At 39.3% G+C, this 7,133-nt stretch overlaps 1 long non-coding RNA gene across 1 annotated transcript; it reads right to left on the reverse strand.

The window, feature by feature from the left end:
- Positions 1-626: 626 nt before the first annotated feature.
- LOC119149049 lies at positions 627-3,860 on the reverse strand. The gene is made up of 3 exons (XR_005104562.1): positions 3,805-3,860; positions 3,433-3,459; positions 627-959 (listed from the first exon to the last, which is right to left on the reverse strand). It is a non-coding gene; the product is annotated as an uncharacterized LOC119149049 (long non-coding RNA).
- Between the last annotated feature and the right edge of the window lie 3,273 nt (positions 3,861-7,133).

Here is a 7,133-nt window from a genome sequence, read left to right on the forward strand (position 1 = left end):
ACAAGATTTCAGTAGAGTTGTGTGGAGAAAGGTAAAGCCATTCCACAAAGGATTTCGTCACTTTGCCATTTGGTTCTGATCTGCCATGGAATGAGAACCACAAGTGCCAAAATTATCTCTGCAGGTGAGAGGAGCTCCGAACCCAGGGCATACTGGTGGATCCTTTGCTGCTAAGGAGCTGCAAGGCTAGGAGGAGTGAGAAGTGATGAGCTTGACAGGAAATAATACATATGTGTTTGACAGAAACCTATGGGCTTTGAAACCCATCCCATGTCTATTCCAAACTCTGGTGGAACTGAAGGGCTTCTGCAGAACATTTAAATTTACAGTGGCTGCTAATGCTGACAAAATGGGGCATCTTTTGGATCAGCAGAGGTTATGAGCTATTTGAAATACAAATAAAGATATTGAGTCTAATTTTTTACAGCTATGTAATCAAATTACTTTTCTTTTAGGTCACTGTGCAACAAAATTTTGATTCTTTCCTTGAATAACCTGGTAGGTAAGACACAAGTAACTGTGTGGCTAAAATTTTGGCCACTGATTTTTCATCAGATACAGGTCTAGTTGTATTTCCCTTCCCACCCCTCTCCCTGCACCCACAGGCTGTATCCCATTATGTCATGTTATGTTAAGTTACCTCCTACTTTAGCAACACATGCCATGATGTGACACCCCATAATTCACAGAGACAGGAACAAAGTACTCTGAACAGTAGAGTGATTGTGCTGCTGTAATATCTGGAGAGTGCTGGATGATGGTACAGGTTTTTAGCCTTCTGAATAAAAGTTGGATAGCTCAGCAGATATGCAATGTTTGATGGGCTAAAATGCAAGGGTAATCAGTACCATAAAGAACATGGTGCCTGGAGTCTCAGCAGCCCATGAAGCAGAAAGTAATCAGCTCAGCCTTCTAGCAAGTGTCACTGCAGCTTCTACATGTGGCTTCAAGGTGCCTGCCTGGATTCAAAGTGAAAGAGAAAAGTAGAGCAGAAATGCCATTCAACCCATAATATCCTGGTTCTTAGAGGCGTTGTTATTTGGAACTGACTTGATGAACAGCACGTTGATGACTGAGCTGTTTGTGCTTCTATAGGGAGGTTGGCACATGAAAAGTGCTCATTCTGTAGACTCATGTTGGTGATTATTCATTCTCTGTGTTGTGGTCGGGCTTCCAAAGAGGATATGACACCCCCTGTGCTGTCCAGAGTAATAATCCTAAAACAACACCTCCTCCACAAGACATGCAACCTGAGATTTAGATAGCATGCAGCAAATTAATAAAGGGGCACTTGCTGCAGTACAAACTAACAAGTCAGAGTAGTTTCAATAGTCAGTGGTCCTCACCAGCATATAATCCCACTAGACTCTTATCTTGTAGATGAGTTTAGTGTTTCCAGGACTCACCATCACGCAGTATATGGAAAGCAGAGATTTTCTTTCAGATATGAGGTTAGTGTAGACAGTCTAAGTTGCCCCGGAAAGAACAAGGGCAGGTCCTTTGTGAGGAAGGAAATAATGGCTGTGTGTATGTTTCAGTCATCACAGGCTCCTTCCCTCTTGTGTAAAAAAGCAACAGATTCGCATTCAGCTAATCCAACCACAACTTCTTCTCAGCCATCCACACTACAAAGAGCACAAGGTCAGAACAGCAGGAGTGGGGCACCGCTGAGGTTTCAGAAAGGTGAACAAAGGCAATTAAAAATGAACCAGAGAAGCAAATGGTAATGGCAGGGGTTGCTGCACTGGCCTACATAAGTGACTGTGTGGCAGGACTACTTGCCAAACAGCAATTTAGTGATACCACAGGTTCTGGGTTCAGTTCCTAATGCTGATGCAGACTTCAGGTTCATTTGCCTTATTTTCTCCTCTGAATAATGCAGAAAATTATAACATTTCTGATACTTTAATATTTATAGCTCTGAGGTTTCTTAGGAGGACCTAAATTTTGCCCAGTTGTTCCTATGCCAGGACAACGCAGCCTCACTTAAGGTTCCACACTGACCTGCAGAGCAGATTATTGCTGCTTTATAGTAACAATAATAGCTGTGTTAGTATGAAGTCATATCAGGAAAGACACTGGTAGTTGATTGTGCTTCAACTGCTCTTTCCACTTTTCTGCCTCAAGCAGAAGAGGGAACATTAACTTCTTTGATCAGGTAGGTATGTAAAATCAGTACACCAAAACCCTGTCAGGTTAATATTTATTTTGCAAATGTTGTTTAATCAGGAAGAGGTTACATTCCATGCTCTAACCATAGGTCTGTACCCAGCTAAGTAGAGAAGTGGCCAGGCTGGGTGCAAAATATTGGCCAGAAAAGGAGCTACTGCATTTACTGTAACATTTATCACTTTTATATAAAGTGATAATTGTTACATTAACTACATAATAGCATTACTGAATGTTACATATGTCACATAAAATATGTAATAGTAATCCTGAATTAAAAATATACCTGCTGTGCACCAAGGTTTCGCCCTGTGTCCTGGAGAAGTGGTTATGGTCATGTATAATGGATTTTAATGCTTGTCCATATGAGCAATCAGAGCCCAGAGAAGTTTTTGGAAGGTATGTGGGGTTATAAATCTTGAGTCCAAATTAGTCTTGCAGAATCCCATGTCCATGGCTACCCTACAACGCTCGTCTTTCTCGTATCCCATCCATAGCCTTTTAGTATTGCTAAGTCCCTTGATTTGTTTCATTGTGTATCAGTTTGGGATCTCTCTCAGAGAGTTGCATGCCTATATTCATTGCAATGGAGGGCTGCTTCCCTGACACAAAGTCAGGTTGAAATCCTTTACAGTGAAAATGAATCATTCACAGCTCCAGCGTGCATATTTCATCTAATTGCTTGGACAAAATTTGACTCAAAACTCAGAAGTACAGAGAGATAAAGTACAACCACCAAAGTATTTCAGATGTTTGGGTGTTTGTTTCTTTTGACAAGCAATCAATGTTTTCTGCATTAGCTAGCCACTTTATAGAATTTATCGCTTAGTGGAAAATTCATTTTTCCTTTTATAATTATTTTCATCCAGATAGTTCAGTAAATACATAACATGGCAATGCCCATATTCTCTGCAAATACATTTTTCTTTTTTGTAAACTGTTAATATCTGTAATAGACTGCTATCTGGAACAATGGTCATACACTGTACAGAATACAGTAAATTCTTAAAATTAAAATGCTTCAGAATTTAAAAGACAGCAGAAAAATGGGGAGAAACATAACTGCTTTTCTGGTGCAATATATTAGATACATCACAAAGTGAAGAAGCAAAAATGCAAAGAAAACAATTCTAATTTTGTTGAAAATTTGATTAAAAAGAAGAAAAGTAAATTAAACAGGTATTTTTAAAGGCCTGCTGTTACCAAGGAATTAAAAATACAGCAGAGAGTTTCAAAACATTATTCTTTAACACTAATATGTACCTTTTCATAAGGGTGTCCTTTGAAGAGCTATAAAAGAGAACAATAATAGAAGATAAACTGAAGTTCCTTTTTTAGGAACCAAAATTAAAAAAACACAACAGGAAAATAAAATCATCTGCTAACTTCAAAAGAATTTAAAAGCATGAAATTCCTTAAGCTTGAAACATAATTTAATGATTAATGTTTAAGGATACAGTGTAGAGCTTTGAAATCTTGAGAAAACAGGAAAAAATGAGTTGACTTTTTTTATGACTAATGAAAACACATCCACAAAGCGTTTCTAAATGTGATACCCCAGATGTTTGGGATGTATGAACATGTCACATGCAGAAATCTTTTTACTTTCCAGTTACTTTTCCCCTGTGGATTTACCTGAAATAAAACATTGTTAAAGGCCAGCTTTCTCAACCAGAGCGTGTTCAGTTCAGAAGTCTACTTAGAAATGAGGAAAAATAATCTCTTCCCCTCCCCAAAAGGGCAGGATGTACCCATGCTGCGTCACCTTTTTGCTTCACCCAAAGAGTGCCTGTACACTTGTTTTTGTTAGTTGTGATGGTTGCCATGAGCTATGTATTTGCTAATATTTACTTCCATTGACCTTGTAATTTCACTATAAACAGAAAACAGCTGGCGCCAAAAGACTCAGGGATCATATAGGCAGTGTCACACAGTGCTTTCATTCCATGTAAACTTATTCTTGCTCCCCTTCTCAAAGTGGGGAGAGTACTAAAATGATTACATTAGACTGGTGTTTCACTTTTATTGGTGTAAAGTTGAATGAGACCAATGCTCTATGCTATAATTTTACAAGAATCAGGCACATGTTATTGCCCAATCTGCAGCTCTGGCCAGATCTTCATTCTTCATAACTCCTTAAAAATGCGAAGGTCAAAAGCTCTTCCTTGGTCAGTGATCTTCTGTATGTTTTTATTTTCTGTTAGCTGCTGAAATTAGCAAAAAATTGTTGATAACAGAAAATCAAATCCTGGTGCTCCAAGTTTCATTGCATGAGGCTAGGGTGAGTTGTCAGTCTTTTTCTAGGAGCCCTGGTGAATGTTAAGATGTATCTGTTTTCATAGGCCCACTTGTGTCAAGGCATGAGTGTAAAAGGGGCTGAAATCTTGCTTGTAAGTACAAACCTCTTCTCATGGTTGCTGAGAATATTTTGGGAGGGTTAACATGAGTTGCAGCGATTTCTTACCGACAGCTGCACTCGGTCTCTGTACAGCTTTGTGTATGCATGCATCTAGGTAGCACTGTTTCTTTAAAAATAAGGGTAAAGCTTGAAATAGGAACTCTCTAGCTTAGTTGTTTGCTGAACAAACACTGAAAGGCAGCAGGGAGGTAAATCATTGTTGCATGCTGAAGGGAAGTGTGGCATTACTTATGAATGACTGCATGCATGGCTGCCTGACTCAATGAATGAATCACTCAGAATAAGACTGTGCAGCTCGACCAAGCAGAGAAACTGCTCTGATTTTCATTTACAAAGCTTAATCATAAATATTGTGTATTCTATAAGGCAAGGAAGGAAGCACAGTCAGACCTGGTTAATGTGTTTTATTTCCAGGACTGGGTACATTGGATCACTGTGGTGGTCACCCCTCCTAGATCACCTGTGGGCATACAGTCCTTTTGGTTCCAGCAGTACAAATATTTCAAGCCAGGCTAGGGTTCACTGACCTGACGGGCTGCATTGCATATGCATTCATTAAGAATAACAGTGCCATTGGGCAGAAATTGTACTATGAACTCTGTCTTCTACTACAGACATTTAAAATCCAGGGATATTTTCTAGTAACTTAAATATTTCCATAGTGGCTTCCATTATTAAATAAAACTAGGCAGACCCTAACAGGCCAACATTTATAAGGTATTTCTAGTGTGGCAAATGCCTCCTGTAAGACTATCTAAAATGTCACCAATATCAACAATTTCAGCTGATGTACCACATTTTTGAGCTTTGGAAGCTTTCATAGGGAACAGATTTGAAATGGTGAAATATTGTCTGCACTGATGGACAGCATCTGTGCTATGACTAGTTTAACTCCACAAGTGAAATTCACATATTGTAAAATCAAAATTTTCACAATTTTATTTTTATTTTGAAAAACAATGAACACCACCATACTTTGTTCTTTAGCCTCACCTTGAAAAATAGTTTTTCTACTTCTTGAAATTAGCAAGGTTTGCTATACCATGATAATCAGAAGTAAGTCTATTTCTCCAGTAAAAAAACCCTTCACTAATAACAGATGATGCTGGAAATCCACTCAAATGCTTTGAATATTTTAAGTGCTCAAAAATATTTTAGGTCTTTGAGTTCAATTTCAAACTTTACGATTAATATTGATTTGTACTGATGAGCTATGATGTATAGACAAATGATGACATTTTATTTCAAGATACCACTTAAAAAAAACAAACATAAAGAGCAATTTTTTACAAAGAGACTGCAAAAACATCTCTGCTGGGTAAGCCAGATGATTTTTAACTAAAAGACAGTGTGGTTCTTTGGGATTTGAGCCTAGCCAGATTTAGATACAATAGAGCTGTTTTGTGGATGTCACAGACAAAAGGCATCCTGAAACTAAATGATGGGACAGAGTAGAGCACATAACATAAATTGCAGAAAAATCATCATGCAGGTAGTGGCAAACAAATCTAAAGTAAAATTTTAAGGCTAATATCAAAAGTTACATTTACAGAAATGATCCCGCTAATTTGAAGAGAGTTTTCTGCTTGTTTTTTCCAGAAGTGTTTAAGATGGAAGTAGGCTGTTCCAAATGAAATGAATAGAAGCTTAAGGTGAGGTGAAAAGAATGTATGGATATCAAGGAAAGCAGGCAGTTAGGATTCATACCCTATTGTGTAAATACATAACCAGCTTGAATAAACTGCCATTGAAGAGCTTTGTAGCAGGATCAGCAATAGCTCACATGCAGCTGTACATATCAAACCCAGGAACGTGTAAATATATGTGGACAAGCCTTGCTGGGGATCACTGCTGAGAGCATGAGCAGTGTTGTCATGCACCAGTGACGCTCAGATAGACACCAACTTGGTCACAGCCCTGCGGATACTTGCAGAAAATCTCCAGTGTTGCTGGGAACTTGACCCAGGCAGGCTGGAGGGAGGTGCATTCCTGGCAAAGAAGTCCCTCTCCTTCAGTGTCAGTTCTGCCATAACTGACTCTGGCTACCACCAGCAGCGCTGCTTTCTGTTGACCAGCTCAACCTGTGTTCCAGAGGTATGATACTTGCATAGTAGGACACCATTTTCTGTGTGATCCTGGTTACTTGTGGGACAGAGAGCTCAGCAGCTAAAACCACTGATGCTCACCATGTGATTTGCTATGACCACAGCCATGGCCATGGCTCCTCACTGCTCCTCTGGGTACACAGCTATTAGCATCTGGCATGGATTTTGAGTATCTCATTGGTAATGCAGATTGGCATTTCCAAGGACACGACACCTAACATTTCCTTCTTGTAATCAGGCATGAGTGCTCTTGCAGAACATGGGGGCTGCAAGCCACATGCTGCTTATTTCAGAGACCCAAAGGGCAGGGAAGTGCTCACAGATGGTAGGTGACAGTGGCTTCCCAACATGCCTTTGTGGATGCATTGCATTCAGTATGTTGGGTTCAGTAGCTCTTCATAATTAGTTTCTCCTGCAGATGAGGAATCATGGTGCCATCA

The sequence above is a fragment of the Falco rusticolus genome, chromosome 5, assembly GCF_015220075.1.
Source record: "Falco rusticolus isolate bFalRus1 chromosome 5, bFalRus1.pri, whole genome shotgun sequence".
Lineage (NCBI taxonomy): Eukaryota > Metazoa > Chordata > Aves > Falconiformes > Falconidae > Falco > Falco rusticolus.